The sequence below is a fragment of the Aspergillus melleus genome (assembly GCF_016097325.1).
Source record: "Aspergillus melleus strain CBS 546.65 chromosome Unknown contig3, whole genome shotgun sequence".
Taxonomy (NCBI): domain Eukaryota; kingdom Fungi; phylum Ascomycota; class Eurotiomycetes; order Eurotiales; family Aspergillaceae; genus Aspergillus; species Aspergillus melleus.
In genome coordinates, this window is record NW_025763372.1 from 974,381 (window position 1) to 994,297 (window position 19,917).

Consider the following 19,917-nt stretch of genomic DNA (forward strand, 5'->3'; position numbering starts at 1 on the left):
GTCTCTGAATCTGAATTGACTGATATTAAATTATTTAACAAATTTTGTGTAAACTTAATGTGTTTCGAATCTTCTAAAGATTCTTTATATTCAAATTGTGTGATTAGCATATAAATTGAATAAAAATGAAAATAGAATAAAAGTTTTTTTTTAGATTTACATTCAAACGAACAATATAATTTTATAAAATTATTTGTTTTTTATCGCACTTTATTTAATTTCAAACAATATTATGTATCAAAGATTTTGTTTATAAAAATATTCAAATTTATCATGTTGTTTTTAATGTTTTGTTGAAAGTCATATGTCAGAAAAAGATTATAAAAATGTGTTTTAGACAACAATTGTAAAAAAACAAATAAAAATTTTGAATTGTCATTGATCTAATTTCATTGAAGCCTCAGTTTTTCGTTGAAGCTATGAACGGAAATTAGATTCTCATTATTACTAATATTTCTTTAAAGAAAGATACTTTACTTGATAATAAAAACAAATCCTTTCTTTGATAATGAATTAACATGTTTAACAAACGATTTTTTTTTAAAATTGAAATAATAATAATTAATCTTGTCAAACAAAAAATGACTATTTTCGCGCAATTCTTGTTTTAAAATATCCAAGCTATAAATGTTCTCTATATCCGATAAAAAGAAAAGATTCGCAAAAAAATCAAATCTATTCGATTGCATATCGCACAAGTTAAAAATAAATGTTCATGTGTATTTACCATTTGCGCGATATTAGCAATACATTCAGAAACATCAAAACTTTCTTTAATTAAGGTGCAAACAATACTGGAAAAATATTCGTATGTTTTCTTGTTGCAAATAAAGTTATCATTATTTATTAAAAAAATATTATGAAAAATCATTATCTCGTTATTATATAAACAATTCTTATTTTTTTTGTGCATTATTCGATTCGAATGTAGAATTCAATATTAAATGCAATTTAAATTGCTTTTTTCGGAAAAAACAAAATGGATTGAAATCAGATTTGTAAAAAAGAAAAATGTTTATGATGTATGGCCTTGTAGATTTAACAAAATAAATGTAAAAAGTACAATGAAATTGTTATGCTCAAAAAAATCAAAATAAGAATTCGCATTTTTTTAAATATGTAAACAGAATTGTATTTTTATTTAAATTTTTACAAATTAACATCAAATAAGTTCATGCAGGCGATTCATCGACTGCAATATTAAAAAGAATTAATTATTGAATTGCATAAATTCTGTTTGATTGCGTTATATAATCAATCAAATAAAATTATATCTTTATTTTCACATTCACACAATTAAATTTTTAAAAAACATTCAAAAAATCAATTAAAAGTGTTTCCATCGATATTATAAATAAATAAAACAATTTTCATGCAGATTCCAATTCAAAAACATAAAAACACATTTTATAATCAATTGTCAAACAACATATAAACAGTCATTGCGTTATAATAAAATCATTAGGTCGAACATAATTGAACTAAAAAACAACAAAATTAATTATGAAACTTAAATGAAGATTGATTTAAAATCTTGATTATTTTGTTTTGTTTGATGCAACAATGCAATTTAGTCGAATGTCAGATAATAAATTCTTATTTTATTAATTTATTTAACAGCGTCGCAAGCGAGAATTGCTTCAATTATTTATATTAGACAATTTCGGGCTAAATATTTATTCATTTTGTTTCGAAATATGTCAAATAAAATGAAAATGGGCTCATTTCATTAGTCAATATAACTTTTAAATAAATGTGACAGATTTATCGAAATGAATAAAGAGATTATAAATTAATTTTATGATCATTTAAAAATTCATTTGACAGCATTTTGAAAAAAATTTTTAAATAAAAAATAAACAAAAATTAGCATGACCGCAGCTTCATTTCAATTATTTAAAAATCTGATTAATCTTCGACGGAACCCGCCTAAAAAACATATTTACAGAAAATATAAAAAATCGATATTTGTTATTTTATCAATAAATGACAAATCTAATCTTCGATGCTTACGTCAACAAAATAAAATTCAATCAAATGAAAGCAGATTGAAATCGATTAACGAAAAAATGATTTAATAAATGTAATTATAAACAAATTACGCATATTGAATTAATATCCAGTTCAAAGTCTGATCAAATCTAAAATAGATTTCTGTTTTTTAACAAGAAATTGTAGAAGATAATTTCAGAATATTTTGGCTGCAAAACAAAATATTTTTTGAATTATTTGAACAAAATTTTTAATTTGATAATCAAAATGTTTAATTTGTGTTATATTTTAAAAGAGCAATAACAGAAATTATGTTGAAATTGTGTTCTCTCAATAAAAATAACGATTGAAATTAAATATGAAAAAACAAAAAACGCCGATATAAAATGTGCGAAATTCATAATATAACCATTGTTTAACAATTAATTCGGATTAAAATTCCAACATTCAAATGGACAATAAAATAAAATGTTATTTGATCGCAAAACGGATTGATTAAAAAAAAAAAGAAATCGTGTCGTTAAAAAAACGATTAAGATTAGATTTGCAACGATGGATAGTTGTAAAACAGAATGTTACGAATACGCGAGATCACAGATAACGGGTTTTATAACGATACAGGATCGGACAATGAAAAACAGATGAAAGACGGCATTTCTAGATTGGACGAGGCCGTTTCCGGACTCGGTCCCTAAAGGCAAATAACAACAAAAATTTTAAACGTTCGTCAAATTTATTAAACAAAATTATTGATAATTTATAATTTCATAATTAAATATAAATTAAATTGTTGAAATTTTACTAATGCATTATCAAAATGATAAAATTATTGTTCAAATTTAAAAAAAAATAAAAAATTGAAATATTTTCAATATTTTAAAAAAGAATTACAATTCAAAGATTTTAGAAGAATTGTTTATTAAAAAAATGAATAATTTAATATTTTTAATTCTACAAAATAACATTTAATCAATTTTGAAAAACGAGATTTTTCAAATTATAATTAATCAACAAAAAACTTTTTTGCAAATGAAATCATTTGATTGAAAAAATTTTTTATAAAATCTATAAGTACACAAAATAAAGATTAAAAAAATATTTTATAAACGAATCTAATTAATGTGTAAAAATATCAAAATGTTATTTTTGATCAAATATCAAATAATTTTAAAAATATAATTATATATATTTAATATAAGAACACTCATACAAAACAAAAAATTAATTTGATTTTTAATGCATTTAATCCGATAAAAAATCTCAAAAAAGATTAAAACATGAATGAAAATGAATTTTTCCAATTTTAAAGAATTATATATATTTTTAAAAATATTGCAATACAACAAAAGATATTAAAAACTGTCACGTGAAGCTGTCACGTGATGTCAGGTGATCAAGGGTCATACAATTTAGGTGCCTCAGACAAGAAAAATGAAGAAAATCGATAAAGAATAAATGAATTCCTATTGAATTGAATTGAATCGACTGTTTAAAAAAATCAGAATTTCGAGATAATTTGACTTCATATTTATAAACGTTTTTCAATGCATAAAATAATGAATAAATAGTAAAAATAATGCATTCGGGATTTGCCTCGGGATTTGCCTCGGGATTTGCACATTTATATTAAACTTATTCCGATTTAAAATAACGTCATTTTCATGCAAAAAGATCTTAAAACGTTCGAATATGACCAATTGATGATGAAAAAACGTTTGATTATATAATTGCATATTAAAAACACAAGATAAATTACACGAATACAATCAACATGAAGATTGATCCATGATTTCTAATGATGTTAAATCGAATGTAGCGTGTTAAACAAGATCCAACAAATGCCGATTGTTTCAAAAAACAAAATAAGAAATTTTAAATAAATAATATTGATTTGAAACATTCAGAAACTAGCAAAAAACATAAAAAAAACATTTTGAAATTAAAAATAAAATAATTAATTCAAAAAATAATAATTTATCGATGACGCCATCATTTGAATTGTAACAAAATTAATTATTTTGAACAAACGATAACAAAAACCAATAAATTAATCAGCATATTTTTTCAATTTTAATTGATTAAATCAATCATTTAAAATTACATTTTATAAGCCTTTTCAAGTTTTTAAAAATAAAGATTTTTCATATTTAATTATTCAATAAATTTTATATGATTTTAATTCAAAAAATATTTAATCAATTTATCAACAATTATATAATCAATAAAAATCCATTAAAATTCAATAATGTTTGTTTAAATTTGTTGTTTAAATCAATGTTGATTAATATTCACGTGTTTGAATTTTGTTTTGTATATCGAATCGAATTTAATGAAAAAATCAATAATTTATTGATTCTCATATTCAATGATTAATTATTAATCAAAATTAAATTTTATAATGTTAAATGATTGGATTCATTAAAAAAAGTGCTGGCTTGTCAAAATTAAAACTAAAAATTTTATTTTAGTGATCAATAAAATAATCATTTTTTGTTGTTTAATTGATTAATCAACAGATTTGTTAAATAAACAATATATAAAATTCTCGCTTGACCGATTATCAAACAAATTAATAAATATTGCATTGTTAACAATTCAAAAAACCAATATTAAATTAAGATTGTCCAAAATTGAATTAAACTTTTTAACGCATTTTCAGAATATTTAATTGCATAAAAGCGAATCTCATATATAAATAAGATAAGATAATTGATTGCATTCATGTGAATCAAATGTTGTAAGGAACATAAATCATTGAACGTAGGTATATATTAGCAAAGAATAAGCTGCATGGGATGCAGCAGTTGGATGTGGGCAAAAGCCCCTATTTATGATACTGTCTACTACCAATATAACTGCCAGAAATCGGAAGATTCCTGATGGAAAGTTCTATATAAAGAGATCTTACCGGCAAATTCATGGAAACATGTTGAAAGGTTTCTAACACTATCCCCTCTAATCGGAGGCATAAAATCTTTCAAATGCGAATACAAAACAATAAAAAAAATATTTAAAATAAATAAGAAAATTAGCCAATTGAAAAAACTGTAAAGATAAGAAAATCAAAGAAATACGACGGCGGCGGCGGCTTATCAAAATAACAAACATAAAAATCCAAAATAAGATTCATGAAATGCTTGAAGTCTTGTCAAAATTGTTATAGAAGATTTGAATTTTAATTTTTTTAATTGTCTTTAAATAAAGTTTTATACTGCACGTTTTGCGATATTTTCTGACAATTAATAATTTCATTAACGATTCATTTGAGATGTTTCTTATTAATATTTATATTCATAATCATAACAGATTTTTGAAAGTTTTTATATTGATCTAAATAAGCCGCGTCGGCCGAAGAAACAAAATGTAATAAAAATGAATGAAATACAAATATAATCTCAACGGTCAATATATAATCAAATAAAATTAATTTATATATTTTGTTGTCAATATTCTAAATAATTAATCATAAATCGAATATTTTAAATGCAAAAAACTGGCTTTCACGTTGTAAACGAAAATTGCAAACATTCATATAAACGCAATCGTTTATGTAATAGATTGAATAAAATTAATGATGAACATTGGCATGTCGAATATAAGATTTTTGAATTTAAATAATCTTGTTGCAAAAAAAAATTCTCGAATATTTTCAATATAACAAATTAATTTATTAATTGTTTTCATTTTAGAATGCGCGACACGTGGCAGGAACTCAGATGATTTAATTTTAATACAAAAATGGAGATTGTTATTTGCAAAAAAAAGTCATATTAATTATTTCAGAGACATAATTATTAATCATGAGTTATGCATCCGATAAAAAATCGATTTAATTGTTTTATGCAAAATTAATATAAACATGAAAATAATTTTTTAAATCTTTTATAATCACTTCAGACTGGCCATTAATCTCAAAATAATATATAATTGAAATTTTGCTTTTAATTGTATACCGTACTTGATCACCTGACACCCGTCCCCACCTGACGCCCGCTTTTTCCCATACAAAATCACCTAAAATTCTTAACTTTAAAGAGCTACCATTCAATCAAAATAAAAGATATTAGATTTATATTTTATATATATAATCTATAATAGTAATAAAATAAATATATATAAAAATATATATATGAATTCCAATCGAAATATCTCTATAAAAACTAGATTTTTAAAGTAATTAATAATAATAGTTTTTACATTAAAGATTAGAATACTAGTAAATATTTATATAGAAAGAATATTATTATCAAATTAAATAATAAAATAAGTTATTTTAATAATTTTTTTAATCTAATCTTATACTAAAAGCCTATAATTTTTAAAATATATTTTTAATTAATTATATTTAAATTCTCTAATTCTTCTATAATATATAGTTAATTTTATAAAAATTAATATTAGACTTAATATTTAAGTATTTATTTTAATTTCTAATCTAAGAATTAACTAAAAATATCTAGATCTAATAAGAAAACTTAGTTTTTTCAAATATATTATTATTATAAAGATTTTATTTATTACTTTATAATAAATTTATTTATAATAAGATAAAAAAGTTTTAAAAGAATTTTAATCTTTTTTATATTTATCTTTCAAAAAAAAAATAAAAAATTACTAATTAAATATAGTTTTATTTACATATTACTAAGTTGTATTATAAATGTATTTTTTAAATAATAAGATAAATATTGATTTTTTTTTAATTTTTTTAAAGAGAGTTATATATAAATCTTTTTAATATATTTTATATTATTTTTATATAATTTTCAATCCTTATAAAATATTAGTTTATTCTAATTAAATTATATATAAAAAATTACATTTTTAAAATTATATCTATAATAATTATGAAGAAAATTACAGAATTTTTAATTTTAATAATATTATAGATATTAACTATACTTTACTTAATATTTTATAATATATAATAATTATACATTTAGACATATAATTAATTTTTAAATTTTTTATATTTATTTTCTAAATTTTCTTGTAATTTTATACTTTTTTTTAGAAATTTTTATGAGAATTCAGTCTTATAATCTAATTTAAAGGTAAAATAATCTTAAATATTGATTTTAATATATTTTATTGAAATATTATTAGTAATTTAGTCTTTTAAATATTTCTTAAAAAAGCTTATATTTAACTTAAATAAAACTATATACATACTTATAAAAAATTTAATTTTTTTTAATATAAAAAGGATATAATACTTTCTTTATCTAAATATAAATAATAAATCTAATATCTTTTATTTTGGTTGAATGGTAGCTCTTTAAAGTTAAGGATTTTAGGTGATTTTGTATGGGAAAAAGCGGGCGTCAGGTGGGGACGGGCGTCAGGTGATCAAGTACGGTATTGCACGCAATAACGTTTTCAAAAATTGTTTGTGAAAACATTGTCGTGATCAAAAACAATCGAATATAAAAAATTGTATTTAAAAAAAATATATTAATGTATAATCTTTACAAGTTCATTTATTTTCTTTGTAATTAATAATTTAAATATTTCAATTTTTAATCAATTAATTAATTATGACAAAGATATTGTGAAATTTTTGTTTGCAATAATTGCAAGACAATAGATCCTTGATCAAGTTCATAAAAAGATCAAATTATTTGTGTTGTGACATTGAAAAAAGATGAAACAGTCTTTGTGTTTACATTATATGAATTTTTATGTATTTGCATGTGGCGCAGAAATCAATATATTGATTAATGTTTTTTTTAAATGAAATTAATAATAATAACATATAGCCGCTTGATACATGTTTTTAGGTTTTAGATGGTTTGATAATTGATCATGATACAAAATCTAGAAGATTTGATGATAAAATAATTAATGATTAAAAATATATAATTGTTCGTCAATTCACACATAATGATCTTGAACAGTAAGATTAATTATTAAAAATCGAATTTTTTATTTAAATGTAATTAAAAACAGTTTTCATTTATTCTTATTTTTAATTTTCATAATCGTTTGTATTATTTCATCATTTTTGTAAACTTCTTTGATAAAGATTTTTAAAAATATCTCATTAGACTATTTAAAAGAGATTATGAAGGATTACAAAGCAGGTGATTTAACAGAGTCTTTAATTGATTGATTATTGGGCTGATCTTTCAATTAGATAGATATTTTTTAAAAAAACTCAAAATCTTTAAATGTGAAAAGAATTTCTAAAAAATAATTGAAAACTGTTAACACGGCATTAACAGATTCGTTAATCAGGATAAAGATTTTGTGTGCGCTGTGAATGATTGTAAAAAAATCTTTTTAAATTGTTTTGTCAAGATATTGAAACGAAAATAGAATTTGAAAGCATTTTTTTTTATGAATATCATCCGTTTTCTGCAGTAGATCTTAAAAACGTTTTGTCAAAAAATTGGATTTTTTTTCTTGTTTTTCGAGCTGATATATGATTTTAAAATTAAATTTAAAAAAGAATTTGATTCATTGAATTTATTTGCAATTCAATTGTTTTATAATTATAAAATGTTGCAGGTTTTGATGATTTGTATAGATCTTAATTGAATTTTCAAAAAATGCATTGGCCAGTTTTGGTTTTTAAATTTTGAAAAATCAAACAATTGTAAAAAGTTTTTTATCATAAATTATATAATTAATTTTTGTAGAAATCAATTTTTTCGAGAAAAAGATCATAGAATGTAACACATCATTATATATTTATAATATTATTTTGACAATCACATAATCGAAAAAATTAATTTTGATTCATGTTTCAAAGTCAGAATCAAAGTGCACAAATATAAAAATTATTTAAAAGGCTTTTTTTTAAATCTTTGAATGCTTTATCGCATTTTGATGTTCAAACAAACAGTGAATAACAAATATAATGTGTTCTTGATTTGATCTTGTAAGTCTCACTGCTTTTAATAAGATTAATGAAAAATCTTGTATAATATGAAAAAGCTCGAATAAAATGATGATAAAAGTTTGCAAAATTAACAAAAAAAAATGTTTTTGATTGATGAAAAAATTTGTTATTTGTAAATAACAATTATTTTAGTAAAATTTATGCGGATATCTTTTGTGATCATAACGAGATTTAAATATTTGATTTTTTGAATATCAAAGTCACATTTGTCAATGTTAATTTATAAATTGCAGTTTCATAAGCGGCATAGAATCTTAAAAATATGTTTTATATGGTTTTTTTTCGCTATCACTAAAAATTAGAATATTATTCAGATAGATCGTGTAAAATATATTTAAATAATCAAATAATGAATTATTGATATAATTCTAAAATAAAACCAGAACATTGCAGAGATCAAATAACATTATTAAATATTTGAACTAGCCATATCAAATATTGAATGCAATTAATTATTTTTGATTTTTTTAATGCGTAAACAATTAAACGTGTGAATCACATCTATTTTATTAAAGATCTTGACTTTTTGAAAATGGTTCAAAGTTTCGTTAATTAGTGGAATAGAATAGTGATTTTTGATTATCAGCTTGTTCAAAATCTTATAATTAATACAAACATGTAATCTATTGTTTGACTTGTGCCAATAAAGATAAATACTATGATTTGTGAGAAACTTGAATGAATAAAATCTTTGTTAAATTGTTTTTAAATATATTTCTGAATAATATTTAGTTTTTGTTTAGTCATCGGACGATAATTCTTATAAATAAAAAGATAATGTTTTTAATCAATTGGATGTTATAATTCTTTAATTGATATAAAAACAGAATATTAATTTTTTGCTTTATAAAGACATCAATTATAGAATGATATTTTTTAGAGATTTTTTTTTAATTGTTTTAATGTGTAATTTTTTTTATTCATTAAAAATTTGTCAAAGTTCTCTGAACGTATTGTATTTGTAATAAACGCATAAAAATGCTTGCAGTCATTTTTAAATATTATCAGATAGTTATGGTTATTTTGATGGTTTATAAAAAAATAAAATGTTTAGCAAACATGAGTGAGATGTTAGAATCGGGATTTTTTGTTAATTAGAAAATAGATTTATTTATTAAAGTCTTAGAATCGCGGGTCTGCGTAATGTAGGAGGTGTTTTGGGGTAGGCAGTCTTTCGCAAAACAATAGAACGAATTAAAGATAAATGTGCGGTTTTTGAAGTTGATCTGGAAATTGTGTATAGATAATCAACGGTCATTTAGTATGATTTAATAACATATTAAAAAAACAATATAGATTGTTAATTGTTTTATGTGATTGTCAATTGTGCAGTTGAATAGGGCTATTTAGATCACAATAAAATAAAAAAAATTGTTCGCAAGATGGAACGGAATCGGTATTGTTAGATCTATAATGAATAGATTAAGAATGTGTATAAAAAAAAGATCAATAATTTCAATTTTATTTTCATTGTCTATTAAATTTGAAGTTGTTTCAGATCGCTTTTAAAATTAAATTAATACAATTAGATGTGGATCGCGGTTGAGTTGATTTTTTAAATTTAATGTTAGTGAAAATAAAAAACGGTAATTTTTTTTAGATCAAGTTTTTGGTCACAATTTTGATTAAAGATTATTTTTTTTCCAATTTAGAAATTTGATTTTGATCATTAAAATTTGTTGTAATAGCAATCTCGTTCACAAAACAATAAATATTGAAAAAAAGGTAGCAGAAATCAATCGTATAATAATTTGAGTTATAGTAATTTTAGCAGCAATTAATTTGATTTAAAATATTTTTATTTTTAACAATAAGTTTTTTAAGATTGCGTTGTGATTCGAATCATTTTTTAATTCAATTATTTGATTTAATATTTGTAAGGAACATAAACCATTGAACGTAGGTATGTATTAGCAAAGAATAAGCTGCATGGGTTGCAGCAGCTGGGTGTGGGCAGAAGTTCCTATTTATGATACTGCCTACTACCAACATGACTGCCAGGAATCGGGAGATTCCTGGCGGGAAGTTCCATACGGAGGGATCCTACCGGCAAGTTTCTGGGAACAAGCCGGAAGGTTCTTGACACTACCTTCTCTAAATGGAGACGTGAGGTCCTTCGAGCGCAAACACAAGCAAATAACAATAAAAAATGCCCAAAACAGAACAAGAAAACTAGCCAGTTGAGAAGGCCGTCGAGGTAGAAAGATCAAGGAAATATGGTGGCAGCGGCGGCTTATCAGGATGACAAGCGTGATAATCCAAAATAAGATTGACAGAATGTTTAAAATCATGTCACGGTTGCCACGGCGGGTTCGAGTTTCAGTTTTTCTAATTATTTTCAAACAAAACTTTATACTGCGTATCCTGCCGTGTCTCCCGGCAATCAACAACTTCATGAATGACCCACTCTTGGTGCTCTTCATTGATGTTCGTGTTCATGATCACAACGGGTTTCTGAGGATTCTCATACTGATTTGAGTAAGTCGCGTCGGCCGAAGGGGCAAGGCGTAATAAAGAGAGATAGAATACGGGTGTGATCTCGGTTGACAACATATAGTCGGGTAAAGTCAGTTCATATGTCTTGTTGTCAATATTCCGAATAATCGGCCACGGATCGAGCGCTTTTGATGCGAGAGATTGGTTTTCACGTTGTAAACGAAAATTGCGAGCATTCACATAGACGTGGTCATCTAGTCGGTAGGTTGGATGGGGCTGGCGGTGGACATCGGCATGTCGGGCGTAGGATTCCTGAGTCCAAATAATTTCATTGCGAAAAAATTCTCGAATATTTTCAATGCGACGAACCAGTTTATCAGTTGTCTCCATCTCGGGATGTGTGGCACGTGGCAGGGACCCAGACGGCTCGGCCTCGGTACGGGGGTGGAAGTCATTATTTGCAAAGAAAGGGGTCATGCCAGTTGTTTTAGAAACGTGATCATTAGTTGCGAGCTGCGCATCTGGAAGAAAATCAATCCAGTCGTTCTGTGCGAAATTGATATAGATGCGGAAATAGTTCTTAAAGCCTTTTACAGCCGCTTCAGACTGGCCATCGGTCTCGAGATGATATGCAGTCGATATCTTGCCTTTAATTCCATACTGCGCGCAATAGCGCTTCCAAAAATGGCTCGTAAAGGCGTTGCCGCGGTCAAACACAATCGAATGCGGGAGGCCGTGTTCAAAGAAGACGCGTCGATGCATAATCTCTACAAGCTCATTTATTTTCTTTGTGGTCAACGGTTCAAATATTTTAGTTTTAGTCAACCGGTCGACCACGACAAAAACATTGTGAAATTCCTGTCCGCGGCGACTGCAAGGCGGTAGATCCTCAGTCAAGTCCATAGAAAGGTCAAGTCATTTGCGTTGTGGTACTGGAAGAGGATGAAGCAGTCTTTGTGCTTGCACTGTGCGGGCCTTCGCGCGTTTGCATGTGGCGCAGAAGTCGGTATACTGATAAATATCTTTCTTCAAGCGAGGTCAGTAGTAATAACGAATAGTCGTTCGATACATGTTTTTGGGTCCTGAATGGCCTGATAACCGGTCACGGTGCAGAGTCTGGAGAATTCGATGGCGAAGTGATTGATGATCAAAAATATATAATTGTTCGTTAATCCACACACGATGATCTCGGACAGTAAAATCGGCCATAGAAAGTCGAATCTTTTGTTCAAGCACAGCCGGAGAAAGTTTTCGTTTGTTTTCATTTTTAGCTCTCATAATTGCTTGTACTATTTCATCATTTTCGTAAGTTTCCTCGATAAAGGTCTTCAGGGGCATCTCATCAGGCTGTTCAGAAGGAGTTGTGGAGGGCTGCGAGGCGGATGGTTTGGCGGAGTCTTCAGCTAATTGATCATTGGGCTGATTGTTCAATTGATCGGATGTTTCTAAAGGAAGTTCAAAATCTTCGGGGGTGGAAAGAATCTCCGGGGGATCGCTAAGAGCTGTTGATGCGGCGCTATCAGGGTCGTTGACCGGGATAAAGGCATTGCGCGTGTTACGGGTGATCGCGAGGAGATCTTTTTGAATTGCTTCGTCAAGGTATTGGGGCGGGAGCAGGGTTTGAAAGCGTTCCTTTTCGCGGGCATCATTCGCTTTTTGTGATAGATCTTGAGAACGCTATGTCAAAAGATCGGGTTTTTTTTCTTGTTTTCCGGGCCAATACATAATCTTAAAATTAAATTCAGAGAAGAATTCGGTTCATTGAATCTGTCTGTAATTTAACTATTTTGTAATCATAAAATGCTGCAGATTTTGATGATCTGTGTAAACCTTAACAAGATTTTCAGAAGATGCACTGGCCAGCTCCGATCTCCAAATTTCAAAGGATCGAATGATTGCAAGAAGTTTTTTATTATAGATCATATAATTGGTTTTCGCAAGAAACAACTTCTTTGAGAAAAAGGCCACAAAACGTAGCACGCCATTATGCATCTGCGACATTATTCCAACAGTTATATAATCGAAGGAATCAGTTTCGACCCATATCTCGAGGTCGGGATCAAAATGTGTGAATACAGGAACTATTTAAAAGGCTTTTTTTAAGTTCTTAAACGCTTTGTCGCATTCCGATATCCAGACAAACGGCGAATAACGGACGCGGCGCGCCCCTGATTTGGTCTCATAGGTCTCACTGTCCTTAATAAGGTCAGTAAGAGGCCTTGTACGATGCGAAAAAGCTCGAATAAAGCGGCAGTAAAAGCCTGCAAAGTTGACAAAAAAAAGAACATCTTTGATCGATGAAGGAATCTGCCATCCGCGAATAACAGCTACTTTAACAAGGTCCATGCGAATGCCTTTTGTAGTTACAACAAGGCCTAAATACTTGACTTCCTGGATATCAAAATCGCATTTGTCAATGTCAATTTGTAAATCACAATCCTGTAAGCGGCATAAAACCTTGAGAACGTGCTCTGTATATTTCTTTTTGCTGTCACTGAAGATTAGAACATTATTTAGATAAACCGTGCAGAATATATCGAGATAATCAAGCAGCGAATTATTGATATAACTCTGGAATGAAGCCGGGGCGTTGCAGAGACCGAACGGCATCATTAGGTATTCAAACTGACCATATTGGGTATTGAATGCAGTCAGCCATTCTTGGCTCTTCTTAATGCGTAAACGGTTAAACGCGTGAATCACGTCAATTTTACTAAAGATCTTGGCTTTTCGAAGACGGTTCAAGGTCTCGTTGATCAGTGGGATAGGATAGCGATTCTTGACTGTAAGCTCGTTCAGGGCCCTATAGTCGACACAGACGCGCAGTCCACCGTTTGGCTTGCGCACAATAAGGATGGGTGCTGCGGTTTGTGAGGAGCTTGGACGAATAAAGCCTTTGCTTGTTCTTCAAGGAGCTTAATCTGCATTTTCAACATGTCGACTTCCATACTGTTGGAGGGTGTTTCTGTAGGATGGCCAAAGATAGGGGCCTCAGAAGGGCGTCCAAAGAGAGCACGGGGGGCTCCAAAGCTGCTACTTTCACCGACATTTCTGCGATTTAATGTAGGGAATTCGAAAGACTTTTTTTTGCTCATATCAACATTGCCAAGGTCGAAACAGGTACTCGAAATTGGGGCGGTCGCGATAGGGGTCGCTTCCGGTTCTGGCTGGGTGCTGGCGAGGATGGCTTTTGCAACGACTTTTGCTTTTGCTGGCTTCTTCTTTACAGCCGTGTTAGGAGCCGGAGGTTCAGCGGGCTCGCCGCGGCTCCTAAGGGAGTGCTGCGAGGCCACGCTGCTGGCTCTGCTCGAGGCTCTGTTGGTAGGGCGATCCATCCTAAGTTCTAACGGGGTCCTGGTGGGGTTCTGATAAGGTTCTAGAAGGGTTCTGGAAGGCCTTGGCGATGCCAAGACGGTGCAAGCAGATAATCAAGTAAAGAATCAAACAAAGAATCAAACGAGGTTCAAACTGGTCAATTGATGCAGCTTATTAGTGTAAGGAACATAAACCATTGAACGTAGATATGTATTAGCAAAGAATAAGCTGCATGGGTTGCAGCAGCTGGGTGTGGACAGAAGCCCCTATTTATGATACTGCCTACTACCAACATGACTGCCAGGAATCGGGAGATTCCTGGCGGGAAGTTCCATACGGAGGGATCCTACCGGCAAGTTCCTGGGAACAAGCCGGAAGGTTCCTGACAATATTTGAGAAAAAAAATGAGAACGGTGATTAATTTTTGTAAGAGAATCCGAAATCGAGTTAGAGATGACAGTGTCTTTTGAAGATGTTATAATATTAGATTAGGATTTGAATGAAATGTCAGTATTATTTGAGTTATTAGATTTGTTGTTAGAAATAAATGAGACATTATTATAAATTTTATTGAAAATAAAATTGATTTTTTTGTTGCTGCGTTTTTTGTGTTGGGTCATTTTTGGAATTTCAGTTATAAAGTGGAAGATTTTGTAACTAAAAATTTTACTGATATATGACAAGAGAATGTATTAAAATTTAATTATATAATCTTTTTTGAGGATTTCGACATGAATTCAAAGAAACAAAAGATGTTGATAACAAATAATTATTAACTTGTTTTTATTTTGTTTAACAATTGTTAATTCTTTTTTTTTTCAAAAAATAAATGTCCAAATACATCTTGAGTTTCCTCATGAAAGTTGGATAGATTATATTTTTCGTGTATGTGATGTATTGATTTATAGTCTTAAAGATGTCTTTAAATATATATTTTAAAGCGTATAAGATCTTGAAAAAATTATTTAAATAAAAAATATTATCAATATGAATTTTTTTATTCATTGTGAAATGTTATATCGAATAAAAATTAGCATCATTTTCATCAATATTTAAAAAAAAAATTGATTTTTTTTCACAAAAATGATCAATATTGATAGTTGTAATTTTGACAATGCATTAATATTTAAAATGTTAAGATTTAGAATGCCGAGACTAATTATTAAAATGTAGATTTTTGTGTAGATTGTCAAATAGATTATTTTTTATATTTTAAATAAGTTTTTCAGTCTTATAGTTATTTTTATCTTTAATGGAAATCTGCAGATTTCAAAATTAAAAAAATCTTAGATTATCTAGAAGCTCTGGGCTGCTTGAGAAGCTCAGATTGCTCAATGATTTCGCAGAGTATGCGACTGAACTGCAGTGCAACGGGTTCTGGTGGGATATTATATCCCTTCCCGACAAAGGAGGTTTACGAGACAAGGCCCTACGAACTATGCATAACTATTACCGTGACGCGGAAATGACTTTGGTCCATGACAACTTTTAAGTCATGCAACGTTACTCAAACTAAGGATGCTGCTGCTTTGGCTCTTGTTCTATCTCCATGGTTCAGTCGCGCGTGGACAGCCCTGGAGCTGGCTGTAAGTCAGCGGGTGGTCGTGCAGTTTGCTGATACCAAACTGGATTTGGATAAAAAGATACTGGCGCAACCTCGCCAGCCTTCGTCGCTTGCTCACCAATTAGCCACCACCTTGATCCGAAGTTTGAGAAGGCGGAAAATCACCACATTAAATGATCTCCTGACTGCATTGAGCCATCGTCATACATCCTGGGAGCGCGACCCGCCGATCATTGCCGGGCTACTGACCGGGGTATCGGTAAAATCCATGGACTCGGCTAAAATCTACAAAAAAATTGTCTGCTCGTTCAAGCGGATACCCTTTCAGCACATCTTCCACGATGGTGATACACTAGATAAAAATGGCTTCTGCTGGTGCCCTTCGAATCTACTCGAGACACCACTGGCACTAGGAAAGTACGATATGCTGGCGAAGGCCGACATACGAGATAATGGCGACGCTGTGGGCTTCTGGTAAGTAGATGAATTTACTGGGGGAACTAAAGCTTCTTTCGATACCTTTCCTAAAAACTCAACTCTCCACAATTTGAGTAACAAAAAGATCAGAGAGCAGAGCTTGCTCTTACTGGATTTGTTCGCGCCACAGCCCCGTGAAGGCATCGTAGTCCGCGTCAAGGACAGTCGAAGCCTGGAGATTCGGTGCCTATTCCTCGGGCGGGTCATGTTTCAGGTCGACCTGGAGCCTCAAAACTTTGGCCAAGTCAGGATTACTATTGGGGACACACGGAACCTGCAAGATTTGGAAGGTGAGACTGCTATTGAATATGTGCAGCGAGTTTGCGAGTTGCGACAGGGTAGAAAGGCGGCAGGTTTGAGAATTGGCCCTAGACGTGTGCGTGATGGATGGTAAAGCATGCAATATTGCTCCTGCGTCTTAACTCTGCATCCCTTCCACATTCTCTCGGATACTTCTTTACTATTTGGTGAATCCAAACTGCACAAGTTAACCGTAAAGTTAGCTAGTAGAGCGTACGCCACTTCTGCTATATATTGCCGTTGCCTTAAATTTCAGTAGCCCGGCGCATAGATATTTCCTGTTTCGTCCTGGCTGCTGCATGAATACCCTCGAGGATGAAAGGCTTCCAGTAGTTTGCCTTACAATCCGAGTACTCTGAATTCCATTCCGCGCCCCAAAGCTCCTCATTCTCAAATTGACAATTATCCTTTTTGTCGGCATGCCACATGGACGACGCAAGTTCTTCGGTCGAGTATCGCGTCGCAGCCTCATCCATCGCTCTCCAAGTTGCCTCCTGCCACCAAACGCGACTGTTGCTTGGAGCTAGGATGGTGTCGATCCACCGCATGCCACCTTCACTGAGACCAGGGGGATCCAATCAATCAATCAATATTCTATTAACCTGATCGAGCCTAAATTTTTGGTGTCTAGCTATGCAGGCGCTTCATCCAGCTGAGGCAAGAATATAGTCCCTCTGAACTCCGAATGCCCAAAATATGCAGAAAAGAGATAGTAAATGCATATGCGCTGTGCCCAAACGCCTGAATCCCCCTCCCCCCCTTCTTCCGAAAGGCCCCTCTTTCTCCCCTTTTCCCTGGTCATCCTCCTGCCTTAGCTGTATCGTAGTCGGTAGAGTTATTTGACTGCCTGCCTCCTCGGCAAGAGGATATATTCGCGTATTCTACTAACCAGCGTCTTCAACACCTAGTCCCCTGCCGCGGCGTTGCGGCTCGTATGTTTATCTGGGTTAGGTTCGAGCTCCACATGGTGAAACTGCCCTAGTAATTGTGTTTGGATCATGAATTCGGCAACGTAGCGGGTTGCCTGCGGATGCGAGACTAAAGTATCGTAGTCTGCGGTGACCCGGAGGTCGGTTTTGGAGAGGATCTTTGCCCACATATCTCTCCTCTCGGTGGTCCACGCTGGACACTGCATAAGCAAGTGTATAGGAGTCTGTGAGCCCTCCATGCACGGACACCGGTCCGATTCTAGCTGCTTGATCTTGTAGAGAAAGTGCCTCAGGGTTATCCTTTGAGACCGCATCTGCATCAAGATAGACGTATAGTGCTTGGGCAGCCCGCGGTATAGATCCTGGGATCGCCTGCCAGGCGCCTTGACCAGGCGTTTTGTGGGCTGGCCTGTCTTCTCTATCTTCCACTGCTTTCTCCATCTCTCTGCTAAACTCGCTCGTACCACGCGCTTTGCTGCTGCTGCAAGGCGGATCACCTGCCTGCACTGGTCCTCTTTCAGCCTCTTCCCTTTGCACCTTTGGATCTCCTCAGCCCACTGAATGCCTCCCTCTGCGCCTTGCTTAGCCGCGCGGTCCGCTGCTTCGTTCCCTGGGACACCTATATGGGCCGGGATACACCTGATTTCGACCTCTTTGTGTAGGGTCCGCACGTTCCAGTATATATTGCTCAGTTTGTATTGACCTGAGGGTCTGCCAGGGTTCTGCACCGCCTGGATGGCGGCCTGACGATCGGTAAACACAACCAGTTTGCTCCATTCTGATCCCTTGCGGGTGTCTACTTTGCGGTTGTTTATCCTGTTTGTGGCCAGATCGATCCCGGCCAGCTCACCGGCGTAGACAGTAGAGTCCTGCTCTGTACCGAGCCACGCCCGGACGAGCTAGAGTGGGAGCTGGAAGCTGATATCCCCCCTATATTGCTGACGCAGGCGCTACATATGTCCGGGGAAGGGTACCAGGTGCGCAGCCGGAAGACCCCACACTGTTCTACCCTGTGCTAGAGGGGCAAGAGCCGAATTTATTTATATTATTGATAAAAAGGAGCAGTAACCGATTCACTGTAGATGTTAAATCTGTATCTGGCTATTTAGATTAGATTGTTAGTTACGATAGGTTCTCCGATAAGAGGCAGGAATCTTTCAAGAAGATTATCAGATCTAGTACTATCTATACTGTTACAGATCAGGCTAGATATCTTTCATCTACTGCGGCTATGCCTGCTGGAGCAGCCGAATACAGAAAATACGCCGCTTTAGCATCGGAAGTGTTATCCGGTCTCCTTTGCCAGAGTAATTAAGGAATCTTACTAATGGTAATGGAGTCTATTGAGGAAGCTTTAGATCTTGCTTAACAAGGACAAAGAGGATCTGCAACGGATCTAGAGCGAGTTTGAAAAGAATTAGATTATCCGTGGCCTCCGGGATCCTGAGGACCAACCACCGCCTGATCAGGAGCAATTAAAGTAATGGCAAATAGCAAGATTCTGCTAGTGAGCAATCAAAGTACCAGAGTGAATTTGGTGGTAGCTCACTTTTTGCTCCTTACTTTGAAAACGTTCACACACCCCTGGTAGGCTGATCGACTTACTGTTGTTTTGTTTAGGTTCATAGAACATAGATTCAGAACCCGTTTAAACAACAGCGCCTGGCTAGCTCAATCGGTAGAGCGTGTGACTCTTAATCACAAGGCTGCGGGTTCGAGCCCCGCGTTGGGCTGTTCTTTTTGCTTTTCTATTTTCTCGGTTTCTACATAGGTGTCTTCCCGTCTCTCTCCTTGGACAAATCAAGAATTGGATTCTTTTTCCCCCTTGGCTGGTTAATGGGTGGGCGTGGGTGATGCCTGGACGGAGCGTTAGTAGATATCTTCCCAACATTCCACTTGTCATCAACCATAACTAACAACGACAAACTGCTTGTGTAAACTGCAACAATAGCAGACTCACCCTGCTAATGCACTATGAAGAACCAGACGCAAAAGGGATG

The 19,917-nt window shown here is 32.0% G+C and overlaps 1 non-coding gene across 1 annotated transcript; it reads left to right on the plus strand.

Annotated features, from left to right (window-relative positions):
* The first annotated feature begins 19,577 nt into the window (after positions 1-19,577).
* LDX57_005352 lies at positions 19,578-19,650 on the plus strand. The gene has a single exon. It is a non-coding gene; the product is annotated as a tRNA-Lys (tRNA).
* The last annotated feature ends 267 nt before the right edge of the window (positions 19,651-19,917 follow it).